This window comes from Cyanistes caeruleus, chromosome 2, assembly GCF_971803275.1.
Source record: "Cyanistes caeruleus chromosome 2, bCyaCae1.hap1.1, whole genome shotgun sequence".
Classification (NCBI taxonomy): domain Eukaryota; kingdom Metazoa; phylum Chordata; class Aves; order Passeriformes; family Paridae; genus Cyanistes; species Cyanistes caeruleus.
Genome location: NC_141702.1, coordinates 83,108,460 through 83,135,513, shown reverse-complemented (window position 1 = coordinate 83,135,513; position 27,054 = coordinate 83,108,460). Strand labels below are relative to the sequence as shown.

General features: G+C 45.2%; 1 protein-coding gene and 1 long non-coding RNA gene across 3 annotated transcripts in view; one reads left to right on the top strand and one right to left on the bottom strand.

The window, feature by feature from the left end:
- MDGA1 (MAM domain containing glycosylphosphatidylinositol anchor 1) overlaps window positions 1-27,054 on the top strand; it is a 229,423-nt gene that overhangs the window by 179,726 nt on the left and 22,643 nt on the right. The window contains exon 14 of one of the 2 annotated variants that reach the window (XR_015283587.1): window positions 23,096-23,195. The gene's annotated coding sequence lies outside the window, so the exon portion shown is untranslated. Of the gene's footprint in view, window positions 1-4,314; window positions 5,692-23,095; window positions 23,196-27,054 lie in introns of those variants that run through there. The other variant, XR_015283586.1, reaches the window with a different exon arrangement.
- On the bottom strand, window positions 3,871-10,604 carry LOC147654969 (uncharacterized). Its single transcript, XR_015283588.1, has 2 exons — window positions 10,446-10,604; window positions 3,871-10,310 (listed from the first exon to the last, which is right to left on the bottom strand). It is a non-coding gene; the product is annotated as an uncharacterized LOC147654969 (long non-coding RNA).

Below are 27,054 nucleotides of genomic sequence, written 5' to 3'. Positions count from 1 at the left end.
ATAGCTGTCTTTGCATCATTTGTGGGTTTTCCCAGCCTGATTAAAGGCTTTCTTTTTGTCTGGGAAGCAGCTTAGAAATAAGCATTGCTACCTCTAAAAACCAAACCAGGCCAACACAAAAACAAACCAAAAAAAACCCCACAACCCCTAAACCAACTAGCCAACAAACCAGCAATGAGTATTAAAGAAAAAATTACCTTAAAGTGGTGATAAAGTCCCTGAATACCTATGGACTGGAAAGCTCCACGTTGACACTATGGAAGTGTTAATTTAAAGGGAAAGTGCAAGCATTCATATGGTCTCTGAGTAGGCTTTGCTCCCTGCTCTTCATTAGGTATTATGAACCACACTACAAATCAGGTACCAGAAACCACAAAGCTCACATGAACCAAACCAAAAACCATTAGCAGTTCAAGAAATATTACCTATTGCTGTCAGCTTGAACTTACAAGAGCAGTGTGCAAAGCTGCCACTGCTCCCAAGGAAGGGCAGTATTAACCCATGGAGAGCAGGCTCTTGCTGAGGCTGTGCTTTCTTGCATGAACACTGTTGCACTAAAGCAGCTGTGAAAGTACAAGTATAGTGTCCCAGCAGCAAATAATTCTGAGCCTTAAAAAATCAGGCAGCATAGGCCTAGAAGTGTGAACCACAGCTTTCAAGTGTCCTTACTCACCTCCCTGTGAGCCTGAGAGTTCACCACAAAGGCCAGGAGAAAGAGGGAAGGGGCTAGTACATGGAGAGATCATCCCTGGAGAGCTGTTGATTTATCTGCCCGTGGATTTTAATGTAGTTGGAGTACCCAGCCAAGTCCCATGTGCTAAAACTCCTGTGAATGACCTGCAGTCCTCAGCTGGTCTCACATAGCATGCTATGCAGTGACAATGCACAGCCAGCACAGCTGTGACCCTGTGATGAAGTCAGGGAGTGAAAGTCAGGGAGCCTCCTCTGGAGACTGCGGCGGGACACGGAGGGCAGATTGGAGATGTGGACAAGCATCCAAAGAGCTGGCACCAGTGAGCAGCCAAGTGCTCACCTCCCTGGGGCTCCTCCAGGAGTGGGCACAGCAGGGACAGTGAGATGCAGCCCCTGCCTGGGGCTGTAGTGGTGTGAACCCAAACACACTTAACAGGCCACAGGGACTGTGATCCATGGTCAAGGATGTTACAGAAGGGACATCAATGAGTAGCAATGAATTGGTGCAGTGTGTTCCCCCAAAATCAGTTATTTGAGGGAAGGCGTGGGGAATAAAACAAAACCACTTCTGCTGTCTGGGAGAGTAATCCTGCAGCTGGGGGAAATCACAGATTCAAGAACCTGGAAACCAGTGGCACTTGCACACATGCATGTATGTATGTGTGCATGCAAGGGACAGGAGAAAACAAAGCCCCACACCTCCCAGTGTTATCAACAGTCTGTCAGAGGAACTGAGAGCCAGAAGGTTCCCTGTGGTTTATTCTGCAACTTCTCACACTGAGAATATGCTGAGGAGAGGGAAGGTCTTTCTGAAGGCAGTCCCAGGCTCACATCTGATCACATCCATGGGGAGGACTTAGCCCAGAAAATCTATTAGGTCAGAGTTTCACACCTGTGATTTTGTGATCACCCAAGCTGCTGAGAAATTCTCAAGAAGAGCATCATGTACAGAGAGCCAGGAGCAATTCTCATTTACAGCCAAACAAAACTTTTAAAGTTTATTCCTTTTTTTTTCTTTTTTTTTTTTCCTTTGGTCTTGTCATGATCCACAAGGTGGGATTCATGATGTGGTTCTTTTATTCAATCTTAGAGTACAAAAGATTATCAGCAAACCAAGGACTTAAACAGCAAAACACACTTTATTGAGTGCTCATCAGCACTAATATGTGATAGAGGGAAAAGAAGAGAAAGCAAACCATAAGAGAAAGGGAGTAAGGGGATTATAGCTACCAGTATCAAAGTCCGCTCAGCCGTCCAACAATGCAGAGGCTTCTGTCTGCTGGGGAGATCTCAAAGGAAGGTAAGTTCAGGGTGTAATTTTATAGTCTTTTACAAAGCGAGGGGCATAGGGCCAAAAGCAGAGGAGATTGATGACCACTGTGATGAATTCCATTGCGCAGGGGGCAGGTGTAGGGTACAGAGCAAACCACATTTTGCAAGTCTTTGCTCACCAGCAGGAACGAGGGCAGTGTGTCGTGGAAACCCATTGCGCAGGGTACCATGCACAAACCTCTGCTCACCAGCAGGAACAAGGGCAGTGGACTGTGCAACCACCTGCAAACAATCACTTAGCAAACATCCACCTCAGCTAGGCCCAAACCCCTGCAAAAAAGTCCCTTGTGATATTCAGGGTCTCAGTCTCTGTTCTAGAGACAGTCGTGAGACAGATGAGAGAATCTTTGGACCATCTCTTACAGGTCTCCTTGTGCTTTGAGTATGAATAGATAGTGTCGGTTTTCCATTAGGAGATCTATGTACAATAGCTTTGTACATTACACTCTGGTATCTTATGGAATGTCATTTTAGGGTCTGTCAAAGATCTCTCACAATAATGTTGCACTCCATCAACTTGCTCAGCAATTGCCAATAAATCTCAGATCAGCAATTGTCAGTAAATCCCAGATGCTTGTCTTTTGTTCCTGGGATACTTCCTCAAATTTATTTCCTCTGTTCATCAGTCCTGCCACATGCAGAATGAAGGCAGCAGACTTAATGCCTCAAGCACCTGGAAATGTTGGTATACACCCTCCAGTTGGGCCATGGAGCATTGTTGGACCTTCCATTACTTCCATGGCAGTGGTATGTGGATCACCTGGTTTGCTCTTTACACTCCCGCTAACCCATCCTTCAGGAATGGCCTCCCACAGAGGGAAAGAGTGGTGGCATGCTGCTACAAAGTGTTTAAAATAGCTGGATGAAGAATGGGTGAGCCCCCAACCCATGGCAATTAGATGGAGCTAGAAAAGGTATAGTCCACCTTGGGCTGTCCTTATCTCAACACAGGGAGTAGAGCTCATGGGTCTGCACTTGCCACAAGGGCTGAGGACCCCATATCACACACAGAATAGAGCAAGTGGGGAAAGAAACTAGCTGGGCTAGCACGCTATATTAGTGAAAGTCCTTCTGGCTACAACATCAGCCAGAGCAAAACTGATGAGAGCTCTCAGTCTTCAGATTTCCATATGTAGGCTGATCAGCAAATGGGGTCTGGCAGGAAGAAACCCTGTGGGGATGCTATCACACAGGTGCCCAGATGTGTTGTGAAGATAGTTTTTGCAGCTTTTACTGAAACATCTGATATCAGCCACTGTCGGGATTGAGATAAGGGCCTAAAGGGATATTCATCTTGCCCAGTGCAGCATCTCCCGTGCTCACAAAGGCCCTCTGTTTTCCCTTCCCTTTTGTTTACTGCTTGGATACATGGCTTGTTTGTTTTTCTATGCAGCAGTTGTCCCTTTGTGTGTCTGAGCAAGACTAGGCACACAGTGAGCTTTACTGTTGTGTGGATGCTTGTCACTTGCTCTATACACCTCTTGCAGAAGAAAGCGCTGCCCTCTCCCACTGCTGTCTCCCTTCCCTCCAGGGCTCATGAGTCCAACTGCTCCCTGCAGATATTTGCAAAACTTCCTATACCCTGTTCCCCACATATACAACTACCTTTTACCCACATCTTCATCCCAGCATTAATTCCCCAACAGCACAGCTCCTTCCTCAGCTTCCTCAGGCCCGTGTTGCCTTCCCTTGCATGCCAGTGCCTATGGCACCACATTCCCAATCCAGAACAGTCCTTTTTATTTTGCCTTTCCTTCCCAAGCCATTTGTACTAACTCAGGCTTTTCTGATTTCTGTAGTTAAAAATAAATAAATAAATAAATAAGCTAAGCTAACCCTCTCTTCTGGGGAGTATTGGGTTCAAGTTTCTCCAATTTAATACACAAATATTATATGCTGGGAAATTTGCTTTGGATGATGACACGATCATCCAAATGAGGGATGCCAGAGCCTGGGCTCTGCGAGCTCATTTTCCATCTCTTCTGCCCTTCAGGTAAGAGTGCTCAGCCTTCTTAGTTTCTCTTCCCATATCACTCATACAACCTCTCTTCTTCACATATCAGCAGCTCATCTTGAAAGGGTTATCATTTACTTTTTGAAGACAAGACTCTAAATGGATAATGTCCAGCTTTGATAGTGCTCTCAGTCCTTGAATGCACTATAAAACAGTCAGCAGACTAAATACTAATTAGTCAGCAGACTAATAACTGAGCCTTTCTGCTCAGTTGCATCATGGCCTGTGGCCTTCCCTCAGCTCAGGTGTTCTCTGCTTTAATCCATCCCTCCCAGTACTCCAGGGGCCTGAATGGTTCTGCAGAGACAACATCAACCCGGAGCATAGAGCTTTCTGGAGGAACAACTGGGACTGGGATGGTCAGTGTAACCTCATCACCTTTGTCTGAAGACCAGGGGCTGAGAGATATCAGTAAAGCCCTTCCCCTGCTGCTTCAGTTGCTTCTGCCTGAGAGACCACTTGGCCATCCCAACGTTTCCATCTTACAACACAGGAGTGAAGGGATTTTGTGTCCAGCTTCTTGATCTTGAACAGTACCATAACTCCTAGGCCCCACCCTCTGCACAAGACACTGGGGGCTATGGACCTCACATTCACAGACTGCTCTGTCAATCTAGCTCCTGCTCCTGTCCCGCTCCTGTTCCAATGCCTCCATCCACTGAACTGACTGCAAGCTGCAGAGAGCAGAAAGAGGAGAAGGCCTGACCAGGAGAAAAATCCAGCTGTCAGAGGAAGTGTCATCTGGAAACAATGGGATCAGAAGGCAGAGAGTTAGGAGACAGTGGGAGGATTCGGAAGTTTTCCTGGAGTTCTGCTAATTGGCTGAGCATCCTCAGATACTCATCAGCTAGCCTATAAAATCTAAAGAGGTGTGAAGCTGTCTCCTGGTTAGAGATGTCCAGGCTCACAGAACAGTTAAGTGAGCCAGCCAGCACCCAAACTTCAGAAAGAAACCTAGGCCTGAGAAAAGAGGAAGTACAGGTAATGCCTCACCTGCTCAGTTTCCAGACACCCTGTGCTTCATAGTCCAGCTAAGGCACAAACCTGCACAGAACCCACCAGGCTAACATTCTTCCAACACGGAAGTGTCAGCAGCCTGCTAGCAACCTGCCTGCAGATTGGCAGTGTTTGAGCCATGGCAACAGGGGTCCCAGCCAAGATGAGGGTGCTGGCCTGTGCTAGCGTAGAGTTTATTTTCTTCCCAGTGGCTGGTATGGGGCTATGTTTTGGATTTGTGCTGAACACTGGGCTGATAACACAGAGATGTTTTTGTTATTGTTGAGCAAGGCCTGCATAGACCTGAGGCCTTTTCTGCTCTCTGTACTGCCATGGCTGACAAGGAATTTGGGTACGCATGGGATATTGGGATGAGACACAGCTGGGACTGCTGACCCTAACTGACCAAAGGGATATTCCATATGTCATTCTCCTCAGGATATGAACTGGGGGGAAGGAGGAGGAAAGCAGGGGGATGTTTGCAGTAAACATATTTGTCTTCCCAGAGACAAATACAAGGCACCTGTGATGCGGCCCTGCTCTCCTGGGGATGACTGAACACCTGCCTACCCATGGGAAGTGGTGGATAAATTTCTTGTATGGCTTTGCCTGTGTGTTTGTCTTTTGGTTTCCCTATTAAACTCTCTTTATCTCAATCCATGAGTTCTCCAATTTTTACCCCTCCAATTCTCTCCCTGATCCTGCTGGTGGAGAATGAGTGAGCAGCTGTGTGGGGCCTGGTTCCTGGCTGGGGTTAAACCACAATATGGTCCATGCCATACAAACCCATTGCACTATTTGACAGAGACTCTGGTGTAAATCCACGAGAGAAAAAAGATGGAAGGAGACATGGGTAGCAGCACAAAAGGTGAGGGCACAGCTCTTCTACCCATATGGGTGCACAAATCATCTCTTTGCAAAGCTGTTGATACAAACCAGCCCTCAGGACTTACAGCCATTTTCTCTCCATCCATTTTTGCAGTTCAGCTCAATCCTGTTTCTAGGCTACTGTTGAATGAGAGGCACAAAACTCACTCATACAATACAGGGAGCTGCACAGGGCAGGTACAGCAATGTGAGGAATCCACCCATGCAGAGAGCAAAGGAGAAAGGATTAAACATGTTCAGCTCTGCACAAAACAGGCTTTTCCAGTGTCTTGGGAGAAAACTGCTCACCTTTTGCTATGAGAGGAAACAATGCATAACATCTAAAAAAATTCTGGCAGTTTACTCATCATAATAGTGGCTAAAATTTATAATCTGCTGCATAGTTTAACAGTGTCTATTATATCTGCCAACAAAGCATTTGCTGAGATTGTGGAAAATTTATAAAATCACCTATCCTCAGAGTCATTGGAGATGATAGAGCAGCTCTGTTTTTATAAAGAGAATCTGAAAGAAAATGAACATTTCTGAAAACGTGGCTGGAATAGAGAAATGGCCAGAGCTCTGCCAGGGTGCAGGGAATATAAATGATGCATGAAGGAACTGGGTACTCTGTGCTCAGGGAAATAAAACCACCTACAACCAGTGATTATAGAGTGAGGCTGATTTGACCCCAAACCTGCTCAAGAAATTGGAATATCCCCAGAAACAAGCACTAAAGATGCCAGGGATTTGTGACAATATCATATGATCTGTGTAACACATTAAGCAAGAGTCTTGCAAAAAGCATACTGTGGACAACTGTCAAAAGCAAAGTGCACTCATTGCAAGAAATGATGCTAGTAGGAATGGCTGGGGACTGTGTCCAGGTGAGTGCTGAAAGCATCCAGTGATACAAAGGATTGGCTCTGACTGCAGATCCACAAGCTCCATTCTTAAATTTCAGCCAGTCAAATGAAGGCTCTCAATGGCAACAGCCTCACTGTATAGAAGGGAAATATCCCTGGCTTCTTGCTGCTTTAATCCCAAGCCGGAAAGTATTGTCAGGAGAAAACAGTTTTTTGTGGTGCTGGCTGCAGGGAGCAGCAGTTAAGTACAGTGAAGAGGAATCAGACATATGAGCCATCATGGAAAGGCTGCCATAAGGAGCACTGAGGAAGCCAGAGTGGGTTCTGCTAGGATGGATGAGAAAATGTCTGCACACTAATGACTGGCTTTGTCTTTGTTTGAAAACAACGGTTAAGTGTATGTCAAAGTTGCCTAATGCACAGTGCCAGAGCACATCACTCTGTAATGCTCCAATGCTGGGTGTCTGTGGGAAGAACACAGCCAGGAGTTTTATGTGGCAGCCATAGACTAACATGGGAAAGAAGAAAATGCCCTGCTGGAATCTGGCAACCCCTCACAGTCCCTATACAGGGGTCCCAGCCCATATGGCCACCACCAGGACATGTGTCCCTTGTAGCTGGTGGGTACAGCTGCCTATGCTTCAGCTAGTTCAGCACAGCACATGTACTGTGGGGATCAGGACCTCTAGAAAAAGAGATTCTAGAAAGAGAGATTCCTTAGTGGGCTGTAGCAAAGTGTAGCAAAAGGGCAGGTACCTTCTCATACCAGCTGACACTGACAGGCTGAAAGAGAGGACAGATTCACCAGGATGTTTTGTAGCAAGGTCACTATGGAAAAGAAGCTCAAAGGAACACTAGGGATGTACAAGTAAGACTCATGATCTCCCTGCAAGTGATCATAGCAGTAGAGTAGAAAATTGCTCCTGTAGCAATATCAGTGAAAGGAAATCTCTTCCACACACTGGTGCCACGCCTTTAAGATGTTGAGGGACATACTGTACATCTCCTCTCTGAGTGCTTTCATCTTCTTCAATAATTGCTCTAACTATCCTTTCCCTAGGATGGTAGCTTTGGAGGTGAATATCTACCATAGCCAGCCCAGCTTCAATGCTCTGAAGCAGCAGCAGGGAACATTAGGAGACCAGAAGTGCTAGGACAAAACACCCTTTCTCCTCATCTCAGAGACCAAGGCCTGTTCTCTGGTGAGGAAAGCAAACAGCATGGTGTGGTGCTGACATCCATGCCACTAAACTAACTCCTCCTAAAGCAGGATGGTCTCATGCACACATCTTGCTGGCAGCAGTGCTGAGGCCATGCTGTTCCTTGAACTGAGCACAGAAGTATTTTAAACATGTGAGCCCTGACAACTGAAAATGCAGAAGAGATAATTTCTGAGAGATGTTTAGATATATAAGAGGGTAAAAGTCAAAGAGAACAGGAAAGCAATGCCTGGAGCTGACATTGCTTTTGGAGTCCTACCAGCTTTGGAAGTTTCATTGAATTAAAGACATTTTTATTTAGTAAAATGTATTTACACTCAGGCTGCAAACAGAAACAGACATATGGCAGAGAGGGAGAGCAGCTGATCCCCAGCAACAGCCTCTCTTGTGCCACCATCAACACACTGCTATGGCATCTCCCCTCTCAAGGGACTCCCAAAAGTAACAAGGTCTCTTTGTGCGGCAGTACAGCTGCCGCTGGGGTGGACTGTGAGGCAGCACTTGCAGAAATCAGGCAAGCAACAATGAATACTCCAGTGGGAACTATGGTGCACAAAGCAGTTTCACAAGCTTTGTGGTATGGTCATAAAAACAGGGCTAAAAATTGTCAAGGCATCACTGCAGTTGGCATTTCAGGATTTAACTACAAGACTGCTCATCCTGCATCTAAGCCTCCCTTCATGTCACACCATGTCAGTGATGTTGAAAGCCACTGCTGTTTGTTTTAGCCCTGCAGGCTTCCTACAGGGACACTGACCAGGGAAAATCCTACTTATTTTAGGAAATCTGGTGAAATCCTGACTATGGTAAGGCCTTCTGGTGAATTCAGAAGGCTGGAAAGACCTAGTTATCCCCTCAAAGACGGATTAAAAAATAAGTAGTTTTGGAACCAGATACAAGTTTTGAAGAAGGCTGCAGGAGTTTGAGGTTCTCAGTAGGGAATATTCTGATGTTCTTTCTGGACCCCAAACTTTTGTTCTAAGTGGCTTTTGTTCTAGCTGTCTTACTTACAGGAAGCTCAGTTGAGGAAAAGGTCTGCAGGAAACTAACACCATTGGGGAACATGGCACAGGTGGCTCTGATATTGTGGAATAATACAATGAATAATGAAGTTTTCTTTTTTTTGTTGCTGCTTGGGTTTTGTGATTAAGACTCTTAGCAAATATAACTCAGGTGATTAATAAGCCAGCACACAGCGAACAGTCAGTGCATGTGACTAGAGAAGCACAGTCTGAGTTTTCAACTCATTTGACCCACAGAGAGAAGGAATCAGACAAAAAGATATCTGTGGTCTCCAGTGACCCAAAGATAGCTCTGTCACCTGGCAAGGGAGTATGCTAATAGGTACAGGAATAATTTGGAAAACTGTAGTGTTGAAAATCCAAATCCTACATGAAGCTGCTAGTTAAATATCTGAATTGCCAGGTCCTGAGCTGGTGTCTTCAATCTATACAGTGGTTAGTAGCTGAGGTGTTACGGAAGACTCACACTCTCTGGTAAGCGGTAGGTACTTGGGGTTGTCATAGATCTACTCCAGCAGGAGAAATGGCCTCCAATTCTAGCCACAGACCACAAAGAGGTCAGTGCACACCAGGCATTTATTAACTTGTTCTAACATCAGGCTCCAGTTTCTGAGCTCCACCAACACTATTTTCTGTGTTTTTTCAACATGATGTAAAATTTTCTGGTGTTGCTTATGCACCCTTCATTCCCTAGGCTATCTCAAGGCAGTATCTCCTCCCTGCTCCTGGTTCTTAAGGTTTTTAAAACGTTAATGTAAAATGAGAAGAAGATTCCTTTCCTATTCCCTTGTCTATTGTGGTATTCACTCCCTGTAGTTCCCTGTTGACCTTGAAAAATGATTCAGGCCCACTGTGGACTCCCAGTCCCTGAGCAGACTTTCTGAGCTCTCTTTCAGCATACCTATTTAAAACTAAAAGGAAAACAAACTCACAAAAGTCCACAAAAGCTCTGTGTGTACCTTGCTACCTAGAAAGCAATTAAATCCATTATATTTTCTGCATTAGTTTTAATGTGCTACGTCTCAAGGGTTAGTGCAATGAGCATTAGTCATAAGCTAATCAGAAACAGAGGTGCTTAAATAATTCATAGGCTGCCTTTCCTCATGAAGAACCTCAAAAGGCAGCTCACTTCACAGAGGGTGTCAGCTCAGAGACAACAGAGGCAGTTTCTGTGAAAAGCCATACTCAAAGAGATGTAGAATGATCCAGGAATGCCTGCTAAGGGAAGTACATCTTTCTCCCAGAGCAGCTAGGGGAGACCTCTGCTGCACTCTGCTCTCCCCAGAACTTAAATGCCTCTCTGAAACACAAAAACAAGAGTAAAAACCTTTGAGTAAGGACCAAGATTAGTCATTCCCAGGTGAATCTGCAGGGATCACCTCACCTTGGGAACTAGGAAGAAAAAGAGGGAGCTGCTCCCAGAGGCAGCACTTACATGGCATTAGTCCAGGTCTGCGCATCTGTGGAATTTCTTGGGAGGCACAGTATAGAGCAGTGTCAGGCAGGAAAGGGAGACCCCTCTGCTGCCCAGTGCAAGGCTGGAGAGGGACCCCCAGCTATTGTGTTTGTGAGCATTTGCATGCCAGCCTAGCCTAATGACCCTGCATCACAGAATCCCAAGTGCCTAATAAAGGTTGCTTGTTTCTGAGAAGTCTGGCTTTTATGATGGCAAAATACCTGCTTGCTGCCAAGATAATAATGTCTCTGACAGGGCAGAGACACTTCTGACCTTATGGGAAGAGTAGCTGTAAGAGAAAACAATGCTAAAATTAGACACTAAGCCCAAAAGGAATGGGTCTGCCTGTGACTTGCAAAAGTCTCATGCTAATGGGTGTTCCTTGGACTATGTTGAGGGAAGGGTACCAATGCAATGGCTGGAAGTGGCATCTAACGAGGAGAGGCCAGGGAGAAAGCAAGGCGAGAAGGCATCAAGGCATCAGAGAGGTGACAAGGACATAAATGATGTTCAGTGGAGGGGAAGGAAAAGACAGGAGCCCAGCTCACACCAGGGAACACTGCCTTGAATCTGGTGTGCAACCACAGTGACAGGGATATGAAGGAGGCAGCCGAGCAGGCAGCAAACAGTGTCTCTTTGTTCCAAGTTGATGGACAATGTCTGACAAGTTCAAAGTTTAGGATGAGGAAGCTGGGGTGTAGACAAAAAAGGACAAGGAGATTCTCCCAGCAGAAGGGACTCTTACTGTCAGAACTGAAGAAAGTCACAAACTCTCCCAGACAACAGCCAGGCTGGTTAAGGGACTTGACCTGTAGGATGGTGTTGTTGGATTTACTGACATCTCTGGGAAGGAAAAAAATCTCAGACTCCTGTGAGCTGTATTTCTGACTCATGGTACATCAGACAAACAGCATCCTGCAGATTAAAAACATTTACCTCTGCTAAAAAAATTAGTGCAAACAGAAGCATGCATATAGCAAAGATGTTATGTGTTCAGCAGGCTGAAAAAACTCCCTAGACCTAACAGCTCGAAAAGAAACTCCACCTTACGCTGTGGATCAAAAGACTATTACTGCACATGCTGCTTTGCCTATCTGTGTACATCATCAAGCTTGGTTAAGTTATTCTTACCTACCATTAATTAAAGGCGTTCCACAGCTTAGCATGTTCTGTGTGCATCAGCACAGCTTGATTTGCTGTAATGCTTCACCTAAAGGAGTTGAACTCAGTCTTATCTACACAGTGAATTCTCCTTATTCTACACACACTAAGAATAAAGGTGAATGTGAGACATCCATTAGCCTATGAACCCTGTTGGGGATCACAGTATAATTCCCTCAGACCTGCTTGCTTCCCAGGACTTGCAGGGCAAGGCCAGCAAGGAGTTTCTGCAGGCTTGGAGATCCTGCTCTCATTACATGAAGATGCTACATGCAGTTGGGTAAAAGCCTCCCTATAGCATTCTCAGCTAATCATACCGGACAGCTAATACTTTCCCTAAGAAGCACCTTTAAGGCTGCAGGTTCCATTGGACTCCTCCATAGACACTGCTATTTTATCAAGCACAAGAGCCATCCATTACTCAGGGACAGGCTGAGTGCAGTCCACAAGCTTCTCCTGTGAAGGAGTCATGTTAAGTGTCATTCTCAGAGCTAGCACATGGGCAGGGTGTGCCTGGGTGGCCTGGGCAATTCCATCTCTATGTGCTCGTGGTGGGGTCTGAGGCTTCATGGAGCCCATGGCTATACTATCCATGGTTCTCTAGGTGGAAGAGAATGGGCTGGGAGGCTGCTTGTGAGCACTACGTGACTACCTGCAGCATCTGAACACAGCCTCAGTTGCAGAACCTGGGGATGCTGTTTGTCCCCCTCTTGCTGAGCCCACCAAAGCCTGTGCCTTCTCATTACAGCATCCTCTCAGGAGTCCAGCTTCTTCTCTGCCTAATGTCAAAGTCAGATTGATATTTCAATCCACACAACCTATAATGAACCTTGGTAAAATCAATCAATACACATTCCCTCATTTCCCCATGTTCACTTGCTTAATGGAGGAAGTAGCTGCTGCCCAAGACCTTGAAATTCAATGGGTCTTTTGTCCCCCAACAAATGTACTTGACTGTGAGTTTAGAAAAAAAAGTAAAAGCAGATCCTCATAATGATGTTTTTTCCTTTCTGTTTTTCAAAGAGAGAATGGAGTGGGCAAAGTAATTGGTAGAGCATGACTACCTATCTTCATTGGGGTAATGTTGGGGAAGATGAAACAGGGAAACCTTATGAATATGATTGTTTAGCAAAAGATTCTGAAAATATGAAACCTAGAATCGAAATAGAATTGAAAACTTGCTTTGAGCTATAGGATACTGAGTTACTATATAACCAAAGAACAATAGCCTAGCCAGGTGCAGGAGAATCCTAGTTGATGAAACAATACCCTTCTGCTGACAGTGAATCCAAAGGTCAAGCAGCAAGAGAAGAATTTGAAAGGCTTTTAGAGTCTAAAATGTAACGCTGTATGGTAATGTAGTAGTTCTTATAGGCTATATGTAAATTCTATAGAATGTTTGTCATATACTGGTTGGTCACTAGGAATTTGAATATTCACTATAGAAGAAGATATAATGTAACAAGAACTTCACCCTCTTAATTTCGTCTCTTCTCTTAACTTCTCTTTACCTTTCTACCTCTTATTTAGCTTCTCTTACTCACTCTCTTACCCGCTCCTCTCTTAATCTCTTAACTTGCTCTCTTCCCCTCTCTTAACTTCCTCTCTTACTCCCTGCTCTTACCCCCTCTTGCCCCTCTCTCTCTACCCCCTTAATTACCTTCTTCCTTCATGCTCCCCTCAAGGAAGGGAAGGGAGGGGAAATCATGTCAGATTATATAAAGCAACGGAGTTAAGTTCTAACATGTTAGGAAAAATCAAAGGAAATCCATGGAAGGCAAATGCTTAGCCAAAATGTTGGCTCATGCTGGACCTCCTAACAGGCAATACAGCAGATAATACAAAATCAGCATTTATGAATTAATAAAACAGCAGAAGAAAAAGAAAATAAATGTAGTTAAAAGACCTGGTGAGCAGCTGGGACTAACAGAGGTGAACTACATCAGAAGAATGTGATATGCCCTGCAAGGGTACGAGGATGATGGAACCACCAATGTCACCTCGGCCAGTTGCCTGCTGAGGCTATGTGTGCAGCCATGGCAGCAGTATTGTGCAGACGCTGTACACTGAAGGCAGTGGTCCTAGAGTTCTTTATTTGCAAACCTCCCACTTTTCCCGTGCCTTTTCATCTCCACCCACAGGGTGACCTCTCTTACCATCCCCTTACCAGGGATGGTAATTTATTATTTATCCAGGGCCATTTGATGCTTCTATCCACATAAATTCAGCTTCCCTTTATTCTCTTCCACTACTTCATACTCCCATAGCACAGGTTTGAAGCAGAACATCAACTCTTATAGCTCTTTACCAGGTTGTTTACTGCAGATTCTCTCTGAAGTCAGAGAAAAGGCAGCCCTGGTGCCAAATTCCATTTTAACTACACAATCAGTTATGAGCCCATTACCATAATAAGGAGATTAAAAGCGCTGAGAAGTGCACAGTTTACTCATGGCTGGGAACTTTGCTGCTGTCTTCCCGAGTCCCACAGGTTCCATTTTGTTCTGCTTGTCACTTTTCTCCAGGATCCCTGGGGAGGGAAGAGAGGCTGGAGATAATGAGCAACACCATGTCCCCAAGCTAAGGCTGAGGCAGGGGATTCCTCACACCCAGAGCCACTCAGGTGAACTAAATCAGGCCACATCACCTTTCTTGGGCCCTTGAACATTTCCTATCTTCTTTGAGTGTCTAACTTGAAACATTTCTCTACTGGCAAGGTTTCAGACATCTATTCCCCCTGCATTCATTTTTCTGCCTATCATTCTTTGGGGACCAGACTGGGGATCATTTCAGCCATCCAGAGTAATCCTGTCTGGATCCAACGCCATTTCTGCCTCCTATCTGCAGAGGACAGAAGATAGGATTTCAACAGCATACTAATGCAACTAATTCCCATGTGTTTCTATTTCTAAGAGGCTCAGAGGATATTTCTGAAGTAATAGATGTGCTCCATCACAACAGGAGGGAGGCAGGTAGAGGATGCTGATGGATGCCTCTTGTGAGTACTTCTCAGGAGTCTGAAAGTCAGACCTGCCCTCAGACTGCAGCACCTGAGTGCAAGTGCAGAACAGAGTATTAGCTGCAATTGTGAGTCACCTGCCACCAAAAGCAAACTTCTAATTGTGACAAAAGCAGTACCTGCATCGACTCCAAATTTATTCATGTGGCATCACCAGGAAACCTTTAACCATTACCTTGAAATCCAAGCATTTTACAAAAGCAATTATCTAACTACCAGGTTGCTGCTGTTTTATGTAAAATCAGTAAAATCCAGATTTAGTTCCTCTCCCCAGAGTCTCCAGTTTTATTTTCTGATCAGCTGTTGTCTTTCTTTCCCACTGCCCAGACCGATTGCTAATGACTTCAGCTCCAGGAGGCAGGGAGCCCTCTCTTCAGGGATAGGAGACTGAATCAGGGCAGAAAGGATGGACACTTTTCCCTGTTTGGGGGCTAGTAAAACTGCTCAGCTCCCTGCCCAGGTTATTGACACAAGCAAGCCATGTGAGCTGGCAGCAAAGGCTCTGTGAGTTTCTGCCCATGAGGTGTCTGAGCATGGGAATAGAGGCTGGGGTAGCAGGGATTAGGGAAGGCAATGGCATTTATGAAGCAAACACACAGATCCTGTAACTATAGCAATGGGAACAGAACTGGGAGCATAGGAGGACATAGCCTCTCAATACTGACCTTGTGTGTTGAATTTTTTGTGGCCTGCAGACCTAGAATGTATTTGTTGCTACAGCATGAAAAAGAACAGGATCCAGATCCCGAGCCAGGATGGGAATTTACATTATATTGCATGGACAAAAGGAAGTGTTGTAATACTGCTATACTGCAGAGGAGGCACAAAACTCCAGCTATTGGTGATCACTAAGTGCCCCTCCCCAGATTTAAAGTATTTTGCTTCACTTCCTTCCCTGCTACCTCCTGTCCTGTTCTTCCAGTCAGCTGCTGTGCTTCAGGTTGCAGTCAGCTGCATTTCAAGAGCTAGAATAGCAACCCATAAACATGCTCACACGCAATTGTTGTTCTGACCCAGAAACTTCTAGCTTTTCTTGCTATCAGAGTTTGAACCTGTCAGCACTAGTCATACAGTGCACTTCTATCACTCCTAGAGGTGATGGTAGTAAGAGACTCTTACACTAATGAGAGGTCCAGGAACCAGATATGATCCAGGAGAGGTTACACTGGGAAGGAAAGCTGCAACCAGAAAGGCAGTTAAGATGCAAGCAGGGGCTTCACGAGCCTCTGCTACATTACACTTACACATGCGCCCCCCTCCAAGTTTTGACTCTAAACTCACCCCCCAGAAATGTTTGTCTTTCACTACTGCTGTGAATGCCGTTTAATTTCCTAGATGTCCTGCACTGGCTTGGGGCTTGGAGCATTCCTATGAGACTGCAAATACCCTCTGAAAGCAATGTGATAAGGTATCACCCTAGTGAGAAGAGTCTCTGTGAAAGACACTTGTGGGGGAAAAAAGCATTTTGTATGAATGAGCTTTTACGGCTGTGCATGTAATTGATACAAGACAGCAACAAGTCGGGCAGGGGTGGGGGGTGGAAAATTTCCAGGGTCGCTGAAGAACATGGCACCTGCTGCATGTCTCCTTCTGTCTGGATTAACCACAACTGGTGCCAGTAAAGCTTCAGAGCTGGGGGTGGGGTGTTGGTGTTCCCTGGAGATATTTTCCTCCTGCACCTCTCTAGTTAAGATATCACAAGTGAGATTTGTCATTTAACCATCTGGAATAGGAGATCACAGGAGGCTGCTGCTTCTTAGTCTGTCACAGTCTTTAACTGTGCTAATGTCATTCAGATGTTTCGCAAAGCAACCCTGACAAGCAGGCATGAAATTAAGATGTTTGTGGAGCCAGCCAGCTGGGAAATTACAATGGCAGACCAGGGAAAGGCAGAGGAAGGGAGCACATTCAGAAGGAATAAACTGTGCTGGAGACTATTTGTTTCCTGTCTCTGCCATGAATCTGCTACAGGTTTGACCATCTCAGACAGAAGAGCTAATGCAGTGGCATCTCTATGCCAGGGAAAGCCTGGAAGCAACTCCTCTGCTTGCCCCTTGATGCTCTCCTGTTGTACAGCCTCAAGAATGAACCCAAGACAACCACTCAGGTCCTCACTGAACTGGGATTTCTAGTAGGGGAATTTCTCTCCCAGGGAAGCATACATACCAGTGTGTGGGACTGTTCTGTTTGGAAACAGGCTGAGGGAAGATGAGTTGGCCAGAAGCAGAGGCCACCCTTGAACCCCACAGCTCCACAGCCCTGTGGGATTTCTTTGAAGGGAGAGGACTGGGCATCCTGTGCTCCTGTCTTGGTCCTAGCAGTGAGTGCTGCAAGGTGCTGGGGCAGCTGGATTTCATTTCATACTGCAAAGCAGTTTTATCAGCAACGAGTTGACATGGGGCTTTAAAACACTTTCTAATTAAGGAGCAGGCCAGCCTGGAGAGCAATTAGGTTTGATGCATTCTGTATTTGAAAAAGCCTGTGTTGCAAGCTCTGGAAAACATAGTGAGCTTCAGCAATTAAATCTTCCTCCCTGGCCTCCTCATTTGCAGAAACAACATTGTTGGACAGCTCTCAACCAGTGTGCCCACTGCCCTGAGGGCAAGGGTGCAGCTGGCACTGTGGTGGGATGCAGCTGGGGCGGGTGAGGTCAAATGTACTGTGTGCGGTGGGAAAAAAGCACAGTGCAATTCAGCCTGGAAAGAGGTAGCTTTCTGTAAGGCAACTGTAGGCACAGCTGCCTAGTTTAATCCAGCCCCTCTACCAATCCCCATACTCAGGGCAAGCAAAACCGTAGTTTTCTCTACCTCCTGGGCTTCACAGAGATGTTGAGCTGCTGAGATGCACACAATTCATGGCCAGCAGGGAGGTAATTTCAAGTGTGGCACTGCCTGCAAGCCAATTTTCTACAGACTCACAGCTTGCCCTCAAGTCAGCCCATGAAGCTGGGCATCTCAGCTTCCCCTGTAAAAGACAGCAGTGAAATAGCTACAGTGAGGTTACTTTGCTTTGTGTATTCAGAATGACAGCAGAAATCATTAAAACTTTCTTTTTCTTATCTTTTGCTTTACAACCACAAAAAAAAATATTACTTTCTTAAAAATAATCCATTAAAATACCTCACTTTTTCAGGCATGTAATTTTTCCCTATGTGGAAACAGAGGAAGACAAGAGAGTATATATTTGCTATGCAAACTTGTGATTTTTTCCATCTACTAAGCATAATGTTTGATAGAAGAAACAATCCGCTACTCCCCCAAAAATGCGTATTGGAAAGAGTTTTGTTTTGTTTTGTTTTTTATAAGAAAATATTTCCAAAGAAAATAAGCTAATTATTTCCAATTAGAAGTTCATGAGAGTAGAGCTTGCAATGCTACGCTCACTCCACTGCTGTTCAGCTCCTTCTCTTGCTCTGCAAGCAGCTGCCTGCTTCCCTCCTTTGAGGGCAGGGAAACAGGGGATGGAAAAGACCTTAGGAGTTCAAAAGCAGGGAGAGACATAGAAAGGCAGAGGGGGAGAAAAGGAAAGACAACAGGAAGGAAGGAAGAAAGAAAGGAAAAGAGGGGGAAGTGGGCTAAAAATAAAATAAAGAAAGAAGGAAAATAAAGAGTGAATGAGACCATGCTGCTCTCACTGTTATTAAAAAATTAAAATATAAACCTCCAAGGTTAAAGATCTGCCTGATACTGCCCAATTCAGTGGAGGGAGATGGCTGCAGAGTGCTAACTGAGGAGAGAAAAACTGGGAAGGTGACACAAAGAACAGAGTAAAAGAGAGGGGGAAGAGGTGTGGAAGGAGCAGGTGGCCACAGGACCTGAGCACACTCCAGGGAAAAGACTTGTAGTGCTGCTGCTCCTTGCTTTGGTAAGTACCAGGTCTTTTTTTTCTCATCCTCTGACATGGGGCTCTTCTTCCATCTTCCTCCACCTCACCCCCCCCACCTCTCTTGCCCAAACTTCTTTTTCTCCACTCTTCCTTCTTATTTTTCTACTTTCAAGATACTTCACCATATTTCCACCCTGTTTTGCCTACACCTTCCTTCATTCCTTCCTTTTATCCTCTTCTCCTGCCTCTCCCTCTCTTCCCCCACTATACCTCTCACTTTGTCTTCCCTCCAGCTCCCTGAGGAATTCTCTAATGACTTAAATGAAATGCCAGCCTTCTCTATCTTAAATAACCCTCCTTGCTGGATCCCCAAGAGGACCCTGCCATGCACAGCAATTAGGAAACCAGAGCCTGGGGCTGCTGCATTTGCAGTGTCAGCATGGAGATCCTCTCTGCCCTCTTATGGAAGAGAAGGAGGTCTCCATAAAGCTGGGAGCACTGTCAGCACAGGGACAGAGGCTACTGCAGAGTTTCAGGAAGGCTTTCCTAAGCCATCCAGGTCCCCTTCCCTCTGTTCCTGGCCTCCCTCAGGCAACCAGCATGTCTCAGCCCAGCAGCAGTACAGCACTTTTTGTGCTCCTCACACCCTAAGTGCCTCACCAGCCAGTGAACCACGAAGGGATCCAAAGTCTCTGGTCCCACTTGGGATGGAAGCAGTGAATAAAACAGTGCTGTTCTTCTGCCCTTACAGATGTAGGTGGCTTGAATAGAAGTCCCTAGGGCCTTCTCAGATACGCACAAAGTTTGTCCCTAAAGCCTTTGGTTTCCTTACACCTCCTCCTTTCAACCAAGCTATCAAAAACACCAGCAATTAAAGTTATGAATTTCCAGAGAACTGAGCTCCAGTGTGACCCTTTTGGCTGTGGTTCTCTCCAAAATCTCATATCTTTGTGCCCTCATTCCTCTTGGTAAAGCATCCCAGACAAAGGCAGACAAAGCCAGTGCCTCTCTTGTGTGCTGATGAAAAGTGTCTTTCAAAAAGCCTTCTGGGAAATGCTTCCCATTAGAGTTAATTCTGTTTTTCTTTAATACTATCTGCCCCCCTCCTCTGCTTTGTCTCAGTTAGCCTCTATTTGTGGGAAAACAAGATCTCAGAACAGGATTAATTTCATTGTTTTTCTTATCTCAGTGTGAAAAATGAGATTCACTTAATAAATTATAAGAAGTTTAATAAAAACAAAAAGAAAATTAGGAGACAAAGGAAATAAAGCAAAGGGTTAAAACGGCCGGGTGCCCTGGCAGGTTGCCAGGAACACACCTGGTATCTTGGGAACACCCTTTTTATCCCATCCAGCTGTGAGGTTTTAATGCATATTCAGACTTTTTCAAGAAGTATTTAGCATGTCCCCTCCCTGGTTCCGCCTATTTAGAACATGCTCTGTATGGTTTTCATTTTGCTGATCATCATTATTTTTGAGTTTGGTTTCCTTTCTTCTGCAAATGGTCAGTATTGATAACAGTCTGGGCCCCTTCCCTCTGCCACCGGTGACAGCTGGGCTTCACATCCATTCTTCTGTTGCCAAGGGCCTGGTCCTGGCTGCTGATAACAGCCTAGTTTCCATTGTTCTTCTGCTGATAACAGCTTGGGCCCCACTGTCTTTGCCCTCTGGAGTTTCCTTGCTTTGTACTACAAATTCCTTTAAGCTTAAAACTTGTTAGCAAGAAAAAAAGTACATACATAACCAAAAAGTATTTAACATATAATATTCATCTTAATGCTTGCAAAAGCCAATATCACAATACAGACTTATAACATCAGCAAGTAACCCTGTGGTCTCTGCTTGGTCAGGTGAGGAAAACACACTCTTCCATGACATCATTTGTCTCATACTAAGGTCAGTGTTTAAACTAAATCAGACAAAGCAGGTCCTAAAAGCACCGTGTCCTCTGCCCTAAGGAGAAGGGGAGCAAGGGGCTCAGAGACAACCAGACTGAGGCAGGCAGTCTCCTGAGGACCCGCTCCAGGAACTGTCCCCCACTCACCCTGCCCCTGGGCTTCCGTGGATGCTTGTGGGGGGAGAATCTGCAAGGAAAGGGCCAGAGTGAGACAGGGGTGCACATAAGCACAAGATGCAGGGATCACTGGGAGTAACAATCTCAGGACAAAATGAGCTACACATGTTCCCAAACCTCTCGTCCTCAGGAGCCGGCAGCCCCTCTCCACAGGCTCAACCTGTGCAAGGCTGGGGAAGGCAGACTTGGTTTTACTGTAGCAACAAGGCTGTCTTTCTCAAGGCACCATCTGCTTTTTTGTCTGGTTGTTTTTGTTTTTTGGGTTTTTTTTTTTGTTTGTTTGTTTTGTTTTGTTTTTTATTTTGTGGGGGGTTTTTGTTGGTTTTTTTGTTTTGTTTTTTTGTTTGTTCCTACTGCTAATGGGTCATTTCTGGGAGACTTAAGACTTGCAGGCTCTCTTTAAAACAAGGGCTACAATTCTTACCTCATGCGTGCCTTGGTGAACAGAGGCAGGAGGCACTCCCTGAGTAGCCCCGGGATACGCAATTAAGCAGCCACATGCCAGATCGGGATTAACCCCTTTCCTGTTTGTCTTGAGACCTTTCTAATTGCCCTTCCCGATGTCTCTCTTCAGTCACCCTTCATCCAAGCCCTCCCATCCCATTACTCTTCTCACCTCAGGCAAGCCCCCGAGTGCCGGGAAAAGTAGTTGAGGAGTGTACTTGACACCCTAGTGCCTGCCTTGGAAAAACTGCCTCACATGACAGGGGTGCCTCTGCTGACAGCTGTCACTCACTTGTCCCCCAGCTCAGCAAAGTGAGGAATTTTGAGGCTGGCTCTGGGATGTAGGTATTCAGGTATTCACCAACAGAAAGATGCTGGTTTCATCTGAAGGAGGGCAGAAGGAAGAATGAAATCCTTGTTTCAGAAGCCCGTTGTAGAGTAATTATCAAATAGCATTAGTAGACTGGGATGCTTGGTAATTAGGCCACATTCTTTATGACTCGTTATTCTAAGCTGTAATTTGACAGACTTGGGGGGGGGGGGAGGGGTGAATGTGCACATAAACTTGTTTTTAATTACATTTAGTATGCTAATTTATGATATAAAATAAATATTTACCAGAAGCAATATTTCTTCATTTCACGCTGGCTGCATTCTGGCATTTATGGAGGGTTACAAACAGACTGCTATCACCCAGCCCTCCTTGCTGGCAGATCTCCTCTCTCCTTCCCTCCCCTCAGCCTGACAGGGAGAGAGATGGATCCAGCTTTGGCTTTAGAGGGGAAAGCGGGGAGAGGGAGTCACAGTGTTTCTCCCTTTGCCCAGTGGCAATGTGTCCTTTTACTGCCAAATGGCCCTTTGGAAAGGATGCTCTTAGCCAGATGCTGGCTACACCTTCAGGGCTGAGAGCCTGCCCAGGCACTCCTCTGAGGAGATGGGCGATATTGTTCACCTGGCAGACAGCCTGGCTGTTGTGTGGCAAGAGTGCCTCTCCAACAGCTCCAAGGCTACAGACCTCTATTCACGCAGCCTCTTCAGCCTTTACATCTTTCAAGGCTTTTATGACCCTCTTCTTCTTCTATGTATGAATTAACTAACATTTCAAGAAGGAAAAGCTGCTGCAAACTAAAAGCCACAGGTATTTTGTCATGGTTTTGACAGTCTAGGAACTTTTCCTTCCCTACAAATGTATGTTCTTGCACAATGTTTTTTTTTACCATCACTAGTCAGCTCTTATTGCTACACATTCTGGATTTCAATAAACTGGAGCTTTCCAGTGGAAAACACCATTACTGTGGCACTTCTTGAACAAATATTAGCTCAAACTGCGCAGGTTATTGCAAAGTGTACTTCTATCCCAAATAAGTAACTCCTAACCTGGAGCTAAGTAGTATCTCACTGCTTGACCTGACCTCGGTTGTCCACCTGGAGCCAAGACAGCCAAGAGACACTTGCAGATCCATGTCCTGATGTACTGGTGATATACCATGGAGAAAGCTGGAGTGACAAGGGTTTCAGACACTTGGATCACCTGGGGATGTGTGTTACCTCCACACCAATCTTCCAGGTGAACTATTCCCATAACTTAGATTATTTTGGTTTTTTTGGTAAGGTATGGACTTCTGTGGCATAAAGGTAGTTCATACTACCACTGTGCCATGAGAAGCATGTCAGATGCTTTGAATTGCCCAGCAACTGAAGAACTGCCCCATTATAGCCAAAGAACCCTTTTTTTTTTGTTTTGTACATGTGATCCACCTCTCAGAAAACTCTTGCCCTTTTGTAGTTCCAATATTTGGAATTAAACTATCAATAACTTAGCATCTCGAGGCACGAAGAGAAAAGACAGTTTAGGGGTTAAGAAAACTGTCTATGTGGGGTCAGAAACAGCAGGAGGAAGCCCATCTGAGGAGCAGAGCTCTGGGGATGGTTTTGCCTTGCACTGTGTGCGCAAGCATTTAATCCACTCTGTTGACACAAACTGCCGCTTGGGAGATCATTCACTGATTAGCAGTTACGTGAGTTTGTATACCCAAGCTGAAATTTTTCAGAAGTGCTTAATGGCTATGCACTACTTAATATTTAACACATGTTCTTCCTCCCCTTGCAGGTTAGTTGCATTTGGGCTGATGGGACAAGCTGCCTGCTCCCAGTCTAATGCCTGGCTGCACAGTGGACAAGCGTCATGAAGGCCAGCAGCATGGAGACAGGTAAGCCAGCTGACATTGTCCTGTCTTGTAGCTTGGCACACAGAATAGAGCTAGGGCTTGGTGGAGTTCCTCTTTTAATACCAAATTCCCACAAGGACAGCGATTTGCCTCTTCTCTTCTGCTTGGTGCTTCTATATAGGTGAAAATTGCATGATGAAACGCTGTAGTGGAGATGACCCACTCATCCCATCTGGGGATCCCATTCCCAAGTATCAGGGCATGGTTGTTCCTCAGCACTTCCAGTCTTATCACCAAGCATCCCCAGAGTATCCTTATGCCTTCTCTCCTCAGAGGAACCAGGAAGAAGGTTTCCAGACTGAGAGACCACAATGACACATAGTAATTTTTCTTTGCTCATGGTGACTCCCACTGCTCCAATCCCCTCAGTTTTGCCTCTCCCTTTCTGGCTCCAGCTCATTCACAGCCTTCAGCAGAGTCACGATCTTTCTCAAAGCCTTTCCCAAGTTCTGCTCATGACAGCATTTGAGTGCCACAGGTATTAATGAATTATTCATCAGTGCTTCCCCTGTTGAATCTGGTGGCTTCATGTTCTTCACACCTGATGAACTGAGGGACAGAAAAAAAGCCAAATTCATTCAAAATTATCATTAATTTGGGATGCTAGATTTGCAAAGATCTTGAAGTCTGATTTTTCAGGGTTTACATGGGGTTTTATGTGTCTAAAGCATGGATCTATCTGGTTATAATAAGGAACAGCACAAATCAGGCTCATTATTCAGGAAAGGAGAAATGAGTTGCTCTCAATGAACGCCTTACCTTATGCCACCTTTCCCTGACAGCAAGGAGCAGAGTGACAGACGAAGAAAGCAAGCCAGTCTCTTGGGCTGGGCAGCATGAGATCATTCTGCTGCATTTTGTATTTCCCTCATTTAGTCCTTCCTAATATTCACCATGAGCAGTAGCTAGGATGGCACTTGGAGGGAGAGCCTCCTCCAGCCTTACCCTTACCTGCATCCCAGGGAATACTCCTCTAGAAAATGGGGAAGTGGGGAAACAGAGCTTTCAGAAGTAGTGCTGTAGGATGCTTTGTGGATTGAAAACTAAACCATGATAAAACAGAGTAACAGCTGCACCAGAAAAATCACCTTCTAGAAGTGCTGTTAAATTGGGCTGCAGGAGCTACAGGAAGGCAGAACAAGCTCAGCAAACACAGGTGCTTCTGAGGACAGAGTAGTCCAGATACAGCCAGTCTTTACAGAAAATAGATGGGCCATGGAGTTTGAAAAGATGAATGGCTTTTCACTGGGGCAGTTCTAGCTAGGTTGAGTGGAATTTTACAAAAACTGATTCCTGTTTCCAACATGTAGGCTTGCACTTCCCAACCACCCATCTGTCAGAATTTTGCTCACTATGGTCAGAGCAGTGGTGTTTGTTTTTCCCCTAATCTTCTCTTCAGAAATGAATGACCCAATTTAGATGAAACATTTAAAACAGCCCAAGGCATATTTTCAGCTTTGAAAACCCCAGCTTGCACAGTTAACATATGGATCAACTTTGGAGCAGGCACAGAGGAATTCAGGTTTTGAAACTAGTGGTTCTAGTGAAGCAATGAATCTGGATGTAAGGAAAATATACTAGAGCCAGGCTAGTGATCAAGCCACAGGATTTCTAGCTACTCTTTTTGTTTTGAGTGCCATCGTGCTGCTTTTGGAAATTACAGCAATGACAGAAGACCTGTACTACACCAGAAGGCTTCACTGGCAGGCTGGAGATCCCTAAACACTATTCCCTTCCTCCCTCACTCTCCCAAGGCCACAGAAAGCCCCAGCTCTCTTACGCCTCAACCATAGACTAATTTTTACCTCTTTTCTCTGAAGAAGACTTCAATATATAGGAGAGACCTTACCATACAGATTCTCACACTCATCCCTATCTTCAAAGTTCATCCCTTACTTCTTATAGAAACCTTTCAATCTGAGTCAGAAAGCAAGCCTTTATCAGAAAGCACCTACTTTCACCAGGCTACCCAGCAGAGCTGTGAGACCCCAGAAAGCCTCTAGCACATTAGCCCTGGCTCTACCATTCTTAACACTTTGAGCACATTCTGAGGGTCCACACCAAGCTGTTTGTTGCAGGGTAGCAAATGTGTGACCAAATCTGTCTCAGTGATAAACTGGACAACTGTGTGTCAGCTTCAGGGAAGGAAATCTGAATCTTGCCACCTGCTTCATTGTTTGGGAGGAGGAAAGAGGTCTAATCCTGCTGACAAGCTTTCTCCATGCTCCAGGAATTATTTCCCTTGGTTTGAAGAGTCTCCATCCCCCACATTTTTCTTCCACTTCAAACTCTGCCAAGTCTCACACCATTTGAATTAATTTTAAAGGCACTTTTTAAAGCCTCTCACAAAGGATTTCACAATGGGTTCCAACAGGAGCCATTGGAAAAAAAGAATCCCCTCCTTTATTATCCCAGCTGGAAAATGCTGTTTCAGTGCTCTATAAAACAGTTGTGTATCATGCCCAGAGGGTCTTTGCTGCAATTTAAAGCCCAGGGTGGGTGAAATGTCAGCTACAGTTCAGCTAAGATGGATCCCTTAGGCTTTGAAATGTGGTCTGTGGCTCCCTTAATGTCACCCTGTCCTCCTAATGGGTATGAAAAGGACACAGGGGGCACCAAATGATGAAAAATTAACATCAGAAACTGTGTTCACTCTTCCTCAGTCTGGAATGTCATCACTCCTAAAACATTACAAACTGGCAGACGAGAGATATGGGGGCCAGCTCAGTTGGTAGAAACATGAAATGACATGGAGAGGACACATATCATTGCCCCATGTATGCTGGAAGCTAATTTCTTAGCAGAACTCATAGAATTTCACAGGTACCAACTGGTTAAACCAAAAGGATGATGACTGGGATCAATCCCCCTCCAACTCTTCTATTCATAGACCTCAGTCACTCTTCTCCCCAAATAGGATTGTTCCAGATAAACAATGTGGAGAATAAAATGTGCACTGAGGAGAGGTGACTTGCCTGTAACAACCTAGAGGCAGGCAAGAAAAGCCAGGATACAAGCTAGGCTCCTGTCCTTAGCACTAGAATGTGGCCAAATGAGAGCCCAGGCGTTCACTCCCTTGAGTCCGGCTGTGATGTTTTCCTGTCTGACACCTTACCCAGTGCATTGCCTTGGATTTGTGCCTGGCTAATGAGATGACAGGAGACAAAGATGAGGAATGAACCTCACATGGATAATCCTCTACCTTTCAAGTGAACAAAAAGCTCTGTCAACAGCCCTCAAACAAAAGGAAAAAATAAGAGGATGGTTTATACTTAGCTGATGCTGTGGAACCTGCAGGCTGCATGCTAATGAACTGGGGAAAGTAATGAGCTCAACCTGAGGCATAGGTAAGAAGAGAAGGTCTGTCACACTATATTAGGAATGGTGGAAGGTACGACATGGACTCTCTTGTGGGTTGAACAGGAGAGCAAGGTTTATTACCCCAGATTTTCTTTTATAGACAAGTATGAGAAGGTCCAGAAAGATAAACTCTTATTGGTCAGTAAAGTAACACATCACCATCACTGGTCAGTGGCGTACACCACCCCTCAACCTTCTCTAGCAAGAAAACAAGAAACTGACAAACAATACCTGCAAGGCTGTCTTCTATCTCTGAGGATTGTTTTAATTCCCCGTTATGATTTCCCAGCCCACTTTCTCAGGCAAGTCTGAGAAAGTTATGTGACTTGCTTTTCCACAGGCACTGTGCTCCCTGCTTGCTGCTTGCATTTAGCATCCACAAAGGTCTAAATACAAACATTTTATCCTAACTGTTGGGATGGCAGAAATTTTTTTTTTTTTTTGGTTGTTCATTTGTTTCCTTGTTTTTATGAAAAAAAAA